The sequence below is a fragment of the Ixodes scapularis genome, unplaced genomic scaffold (assembly GCF_016920785.2).
Source record: "Ixodes scapularis isolate PalLabHiFi unplaced genomic scaffold, ASM1692078v2 PGA_scaffold13__105_contigs__length_92229423, whole genome shotgun sequence".
NCBI lineage: Eukaryota > Metazoa > Arthropoda > Arachnida > Ixodida > Ixodidae > Ixodes > Ixodes scapularis.
The window spans coordinates 4,698,411-4,714,451 of NW_024609839.1; the positions used below are offsets into that span (position 1 = coordinate 4,698,411).

Here is a 16,041-nt window from a genome sequence, read left to right on the forward strand (position 1 = left end):
ACTACCTGTGGCGTCAGCCACATAGTTTTGACTAAACAAACGGCAGTGACGGCATAGATACAGCTCACTGAAACAAATAAGTATATTTCACGCCTATGCGCAGCACGATCTGGCGTCGACGAATCGGAGAGGAGGGATGCGTACACTGCTATACCTTGTTTCTCCATAGCCCATGGACCGCAAAGGACGCTACGAGCCACCGCAGCCAATTTATAGCTTGGAAGACATCACGTGTCCTTCCAATTAGGCAGAGCGACGCGTGGAGAGCGGAGTCACGAGACAAGCTACGAGCTATGGATTGGCCCGTGTAGCTCGTAGCGGCCATCGCGGCAAATCGTAAGGTCAAACGGAGTATATGCCGAAAGGGTAAACAGCTGTTCTTTGTATGAGTGCGTGCGTGTGTGTGTATGTGTTTAGTTTATTTTCTGGTTGCTAAGCTTCTATGCAGCGTTCCTTAAGAAAAATGAAGCAGACATAAACATCGACATAAAAGCAAAAAGTTGACGGCTGTCGGCGCGTTTGTTCTGCAGTGGCGAAGTCTGAAGGCACCAAGAAGCGAAGCCGCGACGAGCTCCACACTGCGGCGTCGGCCGACGGGACGCCAGTCGCCCAAAGTCCGAGACGCTGCTTGAAGAAAATTCAGGCAGTCGCTAGTTGTCTTCTTGTGCCCTTTTATTTTTTTTTTAATCATCTTTCGACCGGCTTTCGCTGCCTTTCTCCTCTTCATCTCAGTCGTTTGAGCAAGTCGTTCGGGTAAGCGGTCCGGGCAGTTTTCCGTTTCGATCAGGATGAACACTGTACCGGCGTGCGGTCGTCCATCAGTACTGCGTGAAGCGCGTTAAAAACCCCAGGCTAGTAGTCCTACTTCACTGGCTAAATGTCTCATCTACAGTGGGTAAAATGTCGCCATACTCTGGCCGACTAAACTTCTGTCTAAACAACTAACGACTAGATTGTTTTGTGGGTATAGTTGGTGCGAGTACGGTGCGTGCTACCGTCACTGTGTCACTGTGCGTGCTGGCTGATTGACTTCACATGTGAGTACTGTACTTCGGTACTGTTTCCAAGTGCGTGTATAACCACCACGTTTTTTTTCATAGAACGCTGTTTGCGTTCAAAATTCAAGATCACAAAACAAAATTAAGCTTATATTAGTTTTGCTGTCCTCGTTTCCACAGCACGGCTTCTGATGACCAAATTTGTTTTCATAATGATGCCGCCGTGTTGAACTAACCTTTTCTTAACGACTGGGAGCTGTGGGCATTTTTTTTTCTCAAGAAACGATTTGAACTGGTTCGTGCTTGGTATAACCGGTAACCAAACATTTATTTCAAAAGCACCACTCAACCTGAACCGAGCTGGAACAAAATGGAAGCAACACGAACCCAAACCGAACCGGAGTAATGACCGGCTGGACTATCTGCTTTTAATCTACCCGATCTTCTATTTTCTGCGTTGAAGAGAATAAAAAATTGAAATCAGAAGAATCGTTCAGCATATACAAAAGTTTATGTTTTAAGGCAGATCACCTGGGTTCTAAAATATGGTGCTACAGTCCCTTGTGCTGGCGCTGTATAACGATAGCACTTTGTCAACGTTTTTTTTTTTGTTCTTGCCGCAGTGCGTGGAGATTTAAAGTAGGTATACCCGGTGTCGCTTCTAACAGCGCAGTAGCGGTGCCGTAGTGCAAGTATTTGAAGCAGGGAGCAAGATAGGTTCATCTTGTGCCACGCATGAACTACACAACTTTGAGGCCTTATCAAACACAAAACATGCTAATCATGTATCTGTGGTGCATGTACGGTTCGTTTGCGAAGAAAATAGTTGGTGTTAAATTTTGGAAGCTGTTTTTTTTTCACTATCAAGCCTTTTACGCTTGATTGCGTAATCAATGCCTGCAATGACACCAAGTGCCACGAAGCGCATTGTGCGACCACCCTTCAGCTTAGTAGAATGAGTGCTTTGAAGAATATTTTGTATAATTTTGGAGGCACCTCCACGTTTGACAACGTCAGGCAACTTTATGCTGCTCTTTCTCAGTAACACAATGTGGCTGTCGATGGCAATTATTTTACGTTTAGGAATTACAGGAATGGAATGGTGGAGCTCAGCAATTCCAGGAGTGAAAATGGGCGCAGTGTCTCTATTCCGCGGAGTTAAAACGAATGGAACTGTCGGAAACTCTAATTCTCCAGAAAGGAATTGGAATGGGAGGGGGGAGGGGGAACCGATTCCGCAACACTGCCTCCTATCTCGTCGGGAAAACTAACTGCGGCAACGCCTGGAAGTGCCGTTGTCGAAAACGACCAAAAGAGCCTCCAAGAACGCCGGAGCTCTCTCACTCTCTCGACGCCACGCATCGCAACGACACCACTGCAACAGTGCCGAATAACCTAAACGTTGTTATCGACGGCCACGAAGCACCGGCACACGAGGACACCGGAGCAAACTACACAGTCTTGAGTGGGAGGCTCTCTCGCCGCCTGCGAAAAGGGGCAACGCCATGGGATGGACCTCAAATACGAACCGCCGAAGGGCACCTCATCACACCGGTCGTGAGATGCACTGCTCGCGTCAAGATTCATGGGGAGACGTGCCCTGTGAAGTTTGTCGTTCTGCAAGACTGCGCGAGGGACGTTATCCTCGGAATGGACTTTCTCTGCGAGTATGGTGGCGTCATTGACCTCGTTTTAAACCAGTTGACGCTGCGAAAGCCTGTCCTGCCGCCGATTGAGCCACCCAACACAACATCAACCGCGATCCGATTTACTGCCGACCATGTGAACCTGCCGCCGCGTTCGAGTGCTTTTGTAACCGTCATGACCGACGCAGCGATGCGCGGTGAAGCTCTCCTGGAAGGCAGCGTCCAACTGCTCCTTTAAAAAGAAATTGGCGTCGCACGAGGCGTAACGCATCTCCAAGAAGGACGCATAACGGTTCTGGTGACGAACTTTCGAGAGAAGCCTCATCGCCTAACGAAGGGACCACCGTGGGTCACGTCGAAGATCCTCAAGCGCCAGCCGCGATCACCGCAATCTCTGAGGAGACCTCGTCGTCGCAGCACAAGAGCACGTCGCCGCCGCAATTCGACATCGACGCCGAGTTCCCATTTTCAAATCACCGGCAACTGGTTGATCTCCTCGCTGAGTACAATGAGTAGCACATTTGCCACGTCGTCGAAAGTTCGCCAAACACCAGTGGCGAAACATCGCATTGTTACCAACGGCGACGTGCACACATTCTACCTGTCACCGTACCGTGTTTCTTTGAAAGAGCGGGAAGTTATTCAAGAACAGGTTCAGGAAATGCTCAATGATAACACACTCCAGCCGTCAAGCAGTCCATGGGCTTCACCTGTTGTGCATGTAAAAAAGGATGGGACCCTGAGATTTTTTGTTGACTATCGTTAACTCAATGCTGTGACAAAAAAAAAAAAAGAAAACATTTATCCGTTTCCCCTCATCAACGATACTCTAGACCGTCTTTGTCACTCCCGATACTTTTCGTCAATGAATTTGAATAATGGCTACTGGCAGATCAAAGTTGACGAATGGGACCGGGAGAAAACTGCCTTCGTCACGCCCGACGGTCTGTACGAATTTAAAGTTATCAACTTCAGAGTCCGGTCTAAGCACAGCGCCGGCGACTTTCCAACGTGTCATGGACACCGTGCTAGCAGTCTTCAAATGGCAGAGCTGTCTCGCCTACGTCGACGACATTGTAGTGTTCTCCAGCAACTTCGACGAGCACCTACGGCGACTTCTTCCGTACTTCAAGCAATGAAGGCCGCTGGACTAACTCTCAAACCAACCAAATGTCGGTTCGTTAAGGGTGAGCTCAAGTTTCTAGGCCACGTCGTAAGCAGCGATGGTGTTCGTCCTGACCCCGAGAAGACGCACGCCGTAGTCGCATTTTTCTCGCCGTCGGACAAAAAGGCCGTAAGAATATTCCTAGGTCTCTGCGGCTAGTACACGCGCTTCGTTCAAAGTTTCGCAAAGCTTTCTGCGCCACTACATACCTTACAAAAGACGCCGTAAATTTTAGTTGGCAGAAGAGCACCAGCGAGTGTTCGATGAGCTTAAACGAATGCTTCAAACACCTCACGTCCTTGGCACTTTTGGCCAGCATGCACGAACAGGAATTCACCCGGACGCAAGTAACACGGGGCTTGGCGAGGTGCCGGTTCAAATACAGGAGGGAACAAAGCGGGTAATTGCCTATGCAAGCCGTACACTGTTCAAGGCGAAGGATAATTATTCTCCGACGGAGGAAGAATGCCTCGCCGTCGTCTAGGCTATAACCAAGTTTCGCCCGTACTTGTACGGAAGTCCGTTCCGAGTGGTTACGGACCACCACTTGCTCTGCTGATTTGCGAACCTGAAGGACCCCTCAGGAAGCCTCGCCCGGTGGAGTCTACGCCTGCAGAAGTTTGACATGACCATGGTGTACAAGTGCGGCCGAAAGCACAGTGATGCCGATGGTCGGCAGCAGGAGGGGACAGTATGGAGGAGGAGGAAAGGAGGGTACGAAGGAGGAGGATGGGAGGGTGTGCAGGAGGGGGAGGGGAGGGTACGGAGGAGGAGGAGAAAAGGAGGAGGGGAGGAAGAGGAAGGGAGGAGGAGGAGGAGGAGGAGGAAGAGGAGAAGGAAAAGGGACATACACTCCCCTCCGCACCCTCCCCTACTCGTCCTCAAGAGCTGCGCTCTAATTTCGCATTACAGAGATTTGTAAACGTTTTTCATTTTTTATTGTTTTTCTAATGTCGCGTTCTGGCAAATTCAAGAACCATGATGCTTATTAGAGGTTAGAATGTTCTATACGCCAAACCTTCTACGCCGATTTTTCCAGAAGCCCACACGTGTGCATAAGGGGCTCCGTGTGGTAAGCCGGGGTCAGTCTCGCTCCAGCGCTCAATCCTGCTGCTTCGCCGACATCGACGCGACGCTAACTTCACTTATGTTGTTTTTGGCACAAGTTCACCCCCATTAAACGTTTAGTTTCCCCAGTTATTCGTCGCCATATCATTTGTCGTTCGGGACAATATGCCTTTCAACAAGTGGGGTGCAACATATGGAAGCGATGACGGCGAATCAAATGCGAACGGCGAATCGTTTAAAATCTCGTGATGAGCTTGAAAGATTTGCTGGTCATTGCTTGACTCAGATAAGCCTAGGTACCACCGCCGCTTCGGCGATAATGCCACTAAGCGCACCACACCCTGCCACTACACGGGAAACGGAACGGCGGAGCACTAGAGGCGGCAAGTGCCTCGGCCACTCCGGACAGCCGCCAACGCCTCTTTTACGTCCCCGACCGCGACACCGGGCTCCGCTTCCTCGTGGATACCGGTGCCGAGGTCAGCATACTACCGGCAACACCTAAAGACAAGCGGATGTCCAGCACCTCGCAACTCCAAGCTGTGAACGGGACGCCGATTCCCACCTACGGTGAGCGTTCGCTAACCTTGAATCTCGGTCTCCGACGGACCTTCCGCTGGGTGTTCGTCGTCGCGGACGTGCAACACGCCATCATTGGTGCGGACTTCCTCCGACACTTCGGACTTTTGGTGGACATAGGACGAAGGCGTCTCCTCGACACGATAACTAACCTCTCCGTGTCGGGCGTATCATCCGCAGTGCCTTCTCCAGCTCCGGCGCATGTCATTCCTAACGCACCAACACAATTCACAACCATCGTGCGCGAGTTCCCGGAGTTGACGCGCACTGGCTGTGACGAACGCCCTGTGCAGCACAGCGTTTCTCACCATATTGAAACCACCGGAGCTCCCGTCCATGCTCGACCGCGTCGTCTCGCCCCTGACAAGCTGCGAATTGCTCAACAGGAATTCCAGCACATGCTTGAATTGGGCATCGTGCGACCATCGTCGAGCTCATGGGCCTCACCACTGCACATGGTACAAAAGAAAACAGCCGGAGACTGGAGACCATGCGGCGACTACCGCGCATTAAACCGCGTCACCGCTCCCGACTGTTATCCGATCCCCCACATCCAAGACATAACATCCAGCCTCGACGGAGCATGCATCTTTTCAAAGATTGATTTGGTGCGCGCTTATCACCAAATCCCCGTCGCCCCGGACGACGTGCCGAAGACCGCGATCATCACGCCATTCGGACTATACGAATTCGTCCGGATGCCGTTCGGTCTTCGGAACGCCGCCCAAACCTTTCAGAGGTTCATTGACGAAGTACTCCGGGGACTAACCTTCTGCAGTGCCTATGTCGACGACCTTCTCATCGCAAGCTCATCACCCGCCGAGCACGAACAGCACCTCAAAGCTGTGTTCGAGCGTCTCAGGGGCTACGGCATCATCATTAACACCGCCAAGTGTCAGTTCGGTGTAGGTGAGCTGGAGTTCTTGGGACACCACATTGACCACCAAGGCATCCGTCCACTTCCCGCGAAGTTTGAGGTGATCCGCAACTTTCCTCGACCGTCAACACGACGCCAGCTGCGGGAGTTCCTCGGAATCGTCAATTTTTATCGGCGTTTTGTCCCCCACTGCGCAACAACCCTCCAACCGCTGCAAGAATTCCTCAAAAAGAGCCACGGCGAGGCAGTGGCTTTGACCTGGGATGCAACAGCGGAGCGCATGTTCACCAAAATCAAGGCAGACATCGCCGACGCAACCCTTTTGGTGTACCCCGAGGACAACGCTCCCCTGTGCGTCATGACGGATGCTTCGGAAGTTCCGATTGGAGCGGTCCTTCAGCAATGGCAAAACAACATCTGGAAGCCCATCTCCTTTTTCTCCAAGACACTGTCACCCACCGAGCGCAGATACGGCACCTTCGGACGAGAGCTTCTCGCCGCATATCTGACGCTTCGCCACTTTCGCCATCTCTTGGAGGGAAGAAGCTTCTTCATTCTCACTGACCACAAGCCACTGACCTTCGCAATACGATCGCTGAAGTCGGATAGCCAAGCCCACACAACTCGTGAACTTCGCCAAATGTCGTACATCTCGGAGTTCACGACGGACGTGCGACACGTGAGCGGCCGCGACAACCCGATGGCGGATGCCTTGTCACGCCTCTGCATCGGCGCCGCTGAACGCCCAGTGCTGGACTTCGCCGCCCTTGCTGCTGCTCAGAAAAGAGACACCGAGCTCGGCGAACTGCACACAGTTACGCACTCGATGGAACTGCGAGAGGTACCACTGCCCATGCATGACGCAACTCTGTGGTGCGACATGTTGACGGGAGCGCCTCGTCCATTTTTTCCCGCACACTTCAGTAAACTGGTGTTCGAGAAACTGCACTCGCTATCGCACCCCGGCATACGGGGAACTAGCATCTCGTTACTTCTCGCTTCATTTGGCCCGGCATGAATCGCGAAGTTCGTCAGTGGGCTCGAGAGTGCATATCCTGTCAGCGAGCTAAGATCCAGCGACATACCATGACGCCCCCCTCCCCCTTCGCGACTCCCGATGCAAGGTAAGACCACGTCCACGTTGACATTGTCGGACCGCTACCACCATCACAAGGGCAGCGATACATCCTCACTTGCATAGATAGATTCACACGCTGGCCGGAAGCTATTCCCATCTCGGACATTACTGCCGAAACCGTCGCTCGCGCTTTTGTGTCAATTTGGATTTCACGTTTCGGAGTACCGCCCATCATCACGACCGATCGCGGACGCCAGTTTGAATTGTCACTCTTCACTCAACTGACGCGCCTGCTCGGATCAAAGCATGCGAAAACAACCGCCTATCATCCGATTGCCAATGGGATCATCGAGCGGTTCCATCGGCAAATGAAGGCAGCCTTGAAAGCACACCAGCGCACCGACTGGACTGACGTTCTGCCCTTCGTCCTTCTTGGTGTCAGGACAGCGCTCAAGGAAGACCTCTCGTGCACAACAGCAAAGTTGGTCTATGGCACCACACTCCGATTACCTGGCGAATTTTTCACACCAGCGAGCAACAGAAACTTGTCCGACCCAATAAGCTACGTGACCCGCCTAAAAGAGGTCATGCAAGGACTACGCGCGACCCCACCTCGAACGGCTCGTCGAGACCATTACGTCAGCACACATCTCGACACCTGCACGCACGTGTTCGTTCGACACGACGCGGTGTGAACTCCCCTCCAACAACCGTACGACGGCCCCTACAAGGTCGTAAAACGGGGACCCAAACAATTCACGGTCACAATAAGGGAAACAACCAAGTAATCGCCACCGACCGCCTGAAGCCCGCTTTTGTAAACACCGCTTCCGACGCCCATTTCTCTTTCCCCATCCTTTCACCAGCTACAAATTCTTCGCCTCGTTCTTCACCTGCTTCTCTACCCGCGCAAGACCAGGGAGCGCTCCCTATCTCGAAAAAGCCGGAAAGAACCACACGCTCCGGACGGCGACTTCACTACCCGGACAGGCTTCAACTCTCCCAGCGTGAACCATAAACTTCAAGTTCTCCTGCTCGTGCCACCTTTCTGCGTTCTGTGCCACTAGGGGGGAAGTGATGTAGAGGCTTGCAGCGACAGCATCGTCTTCCCCGCAACACGCTCCCTCGAGCCGCGGAGGAGGCTGGCACTCACCGGGGATACCCGACACCAGCTCGGGGGCCCGGTTGCGGGCCAGTCGGCCAGACCTCCGTGGTGGTAGACTAAACAACTCAAGTCGCCCCCACGGCAAGAGAGGAGAGAGGAGAGGAGGGCAGACGCCTTGCGAGCAGCGCCCGGTTAGGACGCAGGGACATTCCTCGTAGTTTTAATGTCGTTATTCTTGTGTAATCTCTCAGAAAAATAAAACGAGTTCAGTAGAACATTATTTGAATCTACAGGTTTATTGTTTTCCATGGACGATCGCGACGGCTTCTGACGCTGGGCAAGGCAGGTGTAGCGATGTGGATTTTATGTGTGCGCGTGCAGCGGGGAAAAGGAGAAAGAGGAAGAATAAATCCAGGGAATGGAAATGGCTGCCCCTCGTTCATTCTACACGCAGTAGTAGCACACCGCTTATGCACCGCGACTGCAACTCTACAATGGCGACGAGGATGCTTCAGACTGTTTCCGGCTACAGTTCTGACAGGTAACTCCCTTGCACGAACTCACAGCCAGCCAGTGATCTACCAAACTGTGTCGGCTCCGAAGCTGGGCCTACATTCCCATCAACAATGGCGTTGATCCCGGCTCCTCTGCTCATGTTCGACTTGGACGCCACCGACGCCGCTAACATCGGCTCCGAATGGCGACGGTGGGTAACCAGATTCGAAAACTTTATCATTGCTTTTGACGTGAAAGATGACGCACGCAAACGCGCCCTTCTACTTCACTATGCGGGGGAGCAAATTCACGAAATCTCCGAGACTCTCCCTGACTTGCCGAGTAACTTAACATCCGGCCGAACGCCAGCGACTGTCGTGGCTGATTCCTCATCAGGCACCAGTACAATAGTGAGCACGTATAAGGATCTCAAAGACAAGCTCGACGCCTACTTCAACCCACACATGAACAGTACGTTTGAAATCTTTCAATTTCGGCAGGCGAAGCAACTCGATGGCGAGTCCATGAGTCAATTTTCAATCCGACTTCGGCTTCTTGCTCGGAATTGCGGATTTGCTAACCCCGATCTCGAAATCAAGAATCAAATCATATTTGCGACAACATCATCGCGTCTGAGACGGACAGCTTTGAGGCAGGACCTCGACCTTGGAAACAAGCTCGGCTCCTCGAAGATGTCGAACGCTCAACAACAGCCATGGAGACATCAACTGATGCCGCTGTCCACAATCTCGATAAAGAACCTCGCCAAGACCGTGCAGTCTATACACAAAGAAGCACTTCATCACCTTGGCGGAAGCCAGAACTCCGAGCACAACACTGTGAAGACTCATCTCCTCAGTGCTTCCACTGTGGTGGCAGTTGGCCCCATGAGGGAGGACAAGCAAACTGTCCTGCCAAGTCGTCCTCCTGCAGAGCTTGTGGCAGAAAAGGCCATTTCAGAAACGTCTGTCAGTCAGCCCACAAGCCCATACTTCATCTGTCACGTGACTCTGACTCTGACGAGAACATCTACGCCATTGGAACCGTTTCAGAGATATCTAACCGTAGCCTTCCACAAGCTTGTGTAGATATCAACCACACCCTCGTGCACTTTCTAATCGACACAGGTGCTTCAGTGTCAGTCATTGGGACTCACACCTTAGAAACTCTAAGAACACTTGCTGAGCTGCAACAAGCAGGAGTTCGGATTTACGCATGTGGGTAAAGCACGCCTCTACCCATCCTTGGCAAACTAAGCGCCACGCTGACATACAAGGACAGCAGCATAAGAGAAGACATTTTCGTGATGAAGGGTTAAGCTTCGCTGTTAAGCTTCGCTGCTGCGAACAGACTGGGCCTCATGAAAAGCACGTACACCGTGGATTCGTCCCAGCAAGCAGCACCCCTGAGCCCGAGCGCTGAAGCCACGTCGAGCTCCTTTGGGACACCACTCAAGGCCTTTCCTGAGCTATGTGCTGGTATTGGCAAACTAAAAAAACATCCAAGTACATCTTCACGTTGACAGGGGAGTCGTTCCAGTCTCTCAACCTCACTGAAGAATACCCTTTGCGCTGCAAAGCAAAGTGGAAGAAAAAATCAGCCAGCTTCTATCCTTGGACATCATTGAAGAAGCAACAGGACCCACCCCGTGGGTTTCTCCAGTTGTAATCGTGCCAAAACCGCAAAACCTAGACGAGATTCGATTATGCATCGACATGAGATGCGCAAACAGAGCCATACTTCGTGAGAGGCATGTCTGCCTTACCTTCAACGACTTGGTCATCGCACTGAATGGGTAAGTTATTTACAAAACTTGACCTAAAGGATGGATACCATCAACTAGAACTTGACGAAGAATCAAGAATAATAACGACATTTGCGACACACACTAAGCTCTATCTAAAGAAGCGCCTAATGTTTGGCATTAACGCGGCCGCCGAAGTCTTTCAGGAAACTATTCGCCAAGTGTTTAATGGAATACCTCACGTCCTCAACATCGGTGACGACATACTACTCTTTGGTAAAACAAAACAAGAACACGACCAGGCCGTAGAGGCCACACTTGTGAGGTTGAAAGAATGGGGCCTCACAGTTAACAGAAAAAAATGCATCTTCGCACAGAAGAGCCTGTGCTTCTGTGGACACATCTTCTCCGCTTATGGAATTACTGCGGATCACCAAAAGATTGCAGCATTTAGGGAAATGGAAGCTCCTACTAACGCGCATGAGGTTCGAAGTCTGCTTGGCACTGTAAACTACAGCGGACGCTTCCTTCCTAATCTCGCGGACCTTACACACCCCCTTCGGCTCCTCACCAAGAAAACTGCCAAGTGGGTCTGGGGACCAACAGAGCAGGCTTCCCTGGACAACTTGAAGGGAAAACTCTCTGAAGTACATAATCTCGCATTTTTCGATGGCACAAAGGAGATCATTCTTACAGTTGACGCATCCCCTGTTAGACTCGGTGCCATATTAGCACAGAAGACAGACAATATCACTGAAACTGTCGCGTACGCTAGCCGTGCTTTGACCCCCACGGAATCACGATACTCCCAAATTGAACGTGAACTACTTGCTGTGGTATGGGGAGTTGAGTATTTTCACCTATACCTATAGGGCAACACATTTCTTCTCCACACAGACCACAAACCACTCGTGTCAATCCTTACCAATCCAAGAGCCTCTCCCTCGGCACGCCTTGAGCGTTTTGCTCTGAGAATTCAGCAATATAACTTCAGAGTGGAACATACGCGTGGAAGCAGCAACCCTTCGGACTACTTGTCTCGCCATCCCTTGCCAAATCTTCCCGCTGATGCCAACCTGGCTCATGCCACTGATGCGTATGTCAACCTTATTGCTCAATGCCATCTTCCAAAAGCTATGACTAGCGCAGAAGTAGTGGAGGCCACGGCTAGTGACCAACATCTACATGAAGTGATCGCTGCCCTCAAGAGCCCTGCCAGATGGCGCAACCCAGCTCTCAGGGACTTTGTGTCAATACAACACGAACTCTCTGTGACAGACAATGGCCTGCTGCTGAAAGGTACTCGTCTCGTTCTACCCGCCGCTCTCCAGCAACGAGCCATATGTCTTGCACATGTGGGGCACCAAGGGATAACCAAGACAACCAAGCTCATGAAGCAGAAGGTCTGGTTTCCTCATCTCGATACTAAAGTGCAAACAGCTCTGAAAACCTGTATGGCGTGCCAAGCGACCATTCAGTACCAACATGCCGACCCCATCGCCATTCCAAAAAAGCCCAGTCGGCCTTGGGAAGCCCTCTCACTTGACTTCGCCGGTCCATTATCAAACGGCAAATACCTGATGGTGCTTATGGATGACACGTCCCGCTATCCTGTCGTAAAGATATTGTCATCGCTCACCGGCCAATCCGTCATCAATAGCATCACCAAGATCTTCAGCATCTTCGGAATTTCAAAGGTGATCGAAACGGACAACGGACCCCCGTTCTAGAGCCACGACTTCAAGCTTGATGGCCTACAGGGCAACACCCCATTCAGCAACTGGAACCCCACCTTTTGATGTGCTTTTCGGCAGGTCCGTGGGATATCTTCTCCCAAGGTGCTCCAATGACAACCCACCTCAGAAGTGGCAAGACACAGATCTCCAAAATCACACAAAACACAAGATATACGCTAACAGACATAGGCACGCCCGGCTTCACAACCTCACTGTGGGAGACCGAGTTCTCTCCAAACAAAACCAAAGAAACAAGCTGACCCCTGCCTATGATCCCAAGCCATACCAGGTCATCGATGCCAAGGGGACGCAAATTACGGCACGGCGGGATCACGGCATAATAACAAGAAACGCTAGTTTTTTTAAACCCATGCCCCCCACCACGAGCAAAGGATCCGAAGGTGACTGTGACTCGGACAACGCGTGGTTCAATGTCCACCTCTCTCAACATGGCTGCAGCGGAACGCTTCCAGACCCGACTGATCGAGAAACCGAGCAACGCCCCGTTCGGGGGGAGGACGAAAGAGACCGATCTGTTGAAGCAACTGCCCCTGATCCATCAGGAACATCGCGACCGATCCGTACCAGGTGCCCTCCTGCACGACTCAAGGACTACGTCTGCTCTTAATGGGCCTTTCGTTCTGGTCATTTGTCTGCTTCTTGGTGGGAAGTGATGTAGTGATGTGGATTTTATGTGTGCGCGTGCAACACATATAGCAGCGGGGAAAAGGAGAAAGAGGAAGAATAAATCCAGGGAATGGAAATGGCTGCCCCTCGTTCATTCTACACGCAGTAGTAGCACACCGCTTATGCACCGCGACTGCAACTCTACAGCAGGCTCAAGCTTCCCTTATGTGCTGATGTTTATACGTCATCTGACGTCAAGGCAAGATGGCGGATTAGTAAAGTTGATATTAATATTATGAAGATTGTGATATTCTGATCCGTAGCCTGGTTTAAAACAAGAAAAAGGGCACCAAAAGACCGAAACATATATCTAATACTTTATGAAGGAGATTTTTGAGAACGTCAACCGCAATATTCAATATATATATATATATATATATATATATATATATATATATATATATATATATATAGATATATATATATATATAACGAAAGTTGAGGAGTTCCAGGAAAGGCCTTTACTGCACCAACGTTTCAAGCGGTCGCCGCTTGAAACGTTGCAGTGAAGGCCTGTCCTGGAACTCCTCAACTTTCGTTTTACGTCCAACCGGCCCGTTGAACCTTCTTAAGGTGTATATATATATATATATATATATATATATATATATTCAGCCAGAAATGAACGAAATAAGCATTAAGATGGGGCTATAGTTCGTTGGGGCTCAAGGAGGTGGGGTGGGTGAAAAGAAGACTGGGAAGAAGGAAGCAGACGGAAAGCAGGAGAAGACAGGGGAAACTCCTCCTCCCTTTAGCGTTCCGTCCGCGTTTTCCTCCCCGGTCTTCCTTTCCCACGCGCTACCTGCTTAATTTGCAACGGACTATATATAGCAAAAGAAACAGCTAACAAAGTCTCTCTTGCAACCTGGATTTTCCGATGATTTGACATATACTACTCTCGTAAATGTTTTTTTTTTTTCTCTTTCCAGCGGCCCATTGTAACATATGTTCAACAAGGCAAAACCAGGCATGTAAACGTTAAGCCAAAAAAGTGCCTAAATACCGTTCTTCGTTACTCGCTCAAAAAGTAACCAAATTTATTATTCGTTACCTACTCTCAATAGGAACGCGTTACTTTACCTTAAAAGAAGCGAGTTACTTTTCTCGTTCACTTGACGACGAAATGCACAACTGCTTTTGTTTCATGGTTTATTGTTTTTATATTCAATATTCGTTGCACTTAAGTAGCTGCTTCTCGAAGTTTTTATCAGTTATGTTTCCACGCTTCCTTGACACTAGATCTCCGACTACGTTGAAGCGTGGTTTTACTAACGCGCTCGAAGCAAGGGCAGTACTCTGCTTCAGGAAGAGCTGGTGAATCTGTGGATATCCTCTTTCTTTTTTGCTCTCTTTGCTTGTAAACTTCGAAGCTAACTTTGGGTCCTGTGCCTTCCCGCCTTGGCAACCTTCGGGTTTACATTCGGTCTGTACACGATTCTAGAAGCATCCACCAACGAACCTGAATGTGTTCTCTGGGTGGAGGACATTCCCAGCTGTAGATTTCGACTGAGGTATTCAGCGATAAACGCTGCTTCATTGTCATACTGTTTAGTTGTTTTTCGGGCTGACCACTTGCACTTGTCGCAATGGATGGATAGTCAGGTCCGAATTAAAACGAAGCTTTTTTAACGTTGTTATACACGTTACGCCTCAAAAGTAACGAAATACTGTTACTTGTTACTTGGTCTTAAAAGTAACTTAGTACGATACACGTTCCTTTTCTAAAAAAGAAACTAAATAGGTTACTAGTTACCCAAAAAATTAATTATATAGAGGCCACTCGTCACTAGTAACTCACTGCGTACATGTCTGAACCAAACGCCCGAAAAAGCAGGTACAAACGGAACAAAGACTGACAAGGCTCAAGTTTGTGTAGGCTTTTTTACCTGCAATATCGGGGTTTTCATCATGACCAAATATACACCTGCTCGTTTGAGCACTTACATTCAGTTCATTAACATATGTCACCCATCTATTTCCTCAGCTATCCGAGAGAACCCCCGAAAAAAATTAGGCGCGTAAGTACGCAATCGCTATTGCTAATTTAGACACAGGGTTATTTTTTTTAAATTATTGGAGGCGAAAATCGCCCAAAATGCCAGGAATAGCCTGACAACCTAGTTCGATAAACCCACCTACAACAATCTGTTGTTCGAACAAAGGGTGTTATTATTAGTTTCACGAGCACGCATTGAAGTTTAGGCTCCTCTAACGGAGCGGCATTGCGACAAAAACTAAAACAAAAGCGTCGCAATTGCGAGGAGAACTTACGTAAGGCTTTCTTGCTTGAAGAATCTCGAAGTAGTGATTGCTAGTCTGAAATGTGGAAAGTTTGGTGGCTTATTTATATCCCAGATTGAAGGCGTGTTCCTTGCAACGGGCGATTCCGTGAGAATTTTCTCGCCACTGGTAGCTTTGGGAGCAGACAAGAGCAGACAAAATCTGCACCTGTAATCCAGAGCCTAACACTCGATTCAAAAAGCGTTCGAAGAGCCTTGAAAAAAAAAAAAAAACTGCAAGGATTGTGCGTATAAAAAAAAATGTTTTCCGCAGTTTGCACCTGCGTAAAGTTCTGTGACCGTGTTCACTTCTCTGAATATTATTCGCAACAGGACTGCGATACACCTCTAAAACACGATATTCTACGCTGTGTGCACGATCTAGAGGTGCCGACTATGCAAAAATTTGTCACACAAAGCAGTTCATTATCGCCAGAGAGGCCGAGGCTGGTCTTCGAGATAAAGCTCTATCACGCAGGGCAGTGTAGTCCGTTTCACTTCAAGCCCCACCACAGCCGACGCGACGACCCTATGTAGCTAATGAAGCAGCTCCGAAAGCGCATCGTCGCGGCGCTTATCGTTCT

General features: G+C 49.9%; 1 protein-coding gene across 3 annotated transcripts in view; it reads right to left on the reverse strand.

Moving 5' to 3' along the window:
* The window catches only part of LOC115318686, a 45,133-nt gene extending 29,322 nt beyond the window's left edge, over positions 1–15,811 (reverse strand). For all 3 annotated transcript variants that reach the window (XR_005715677.2, XM_040211850.2, XM_040211849.2), the window contains exon 1: positions 15,450–15,811. The gene's annotated coding sequence lies outside the window, so the exon portion shown is untranslated. The remainder of the gene's footprint in view (positions 1–15,449) is intronic.
* Positions 15,812–16,041: the final 230 nt, after the last annotated feature.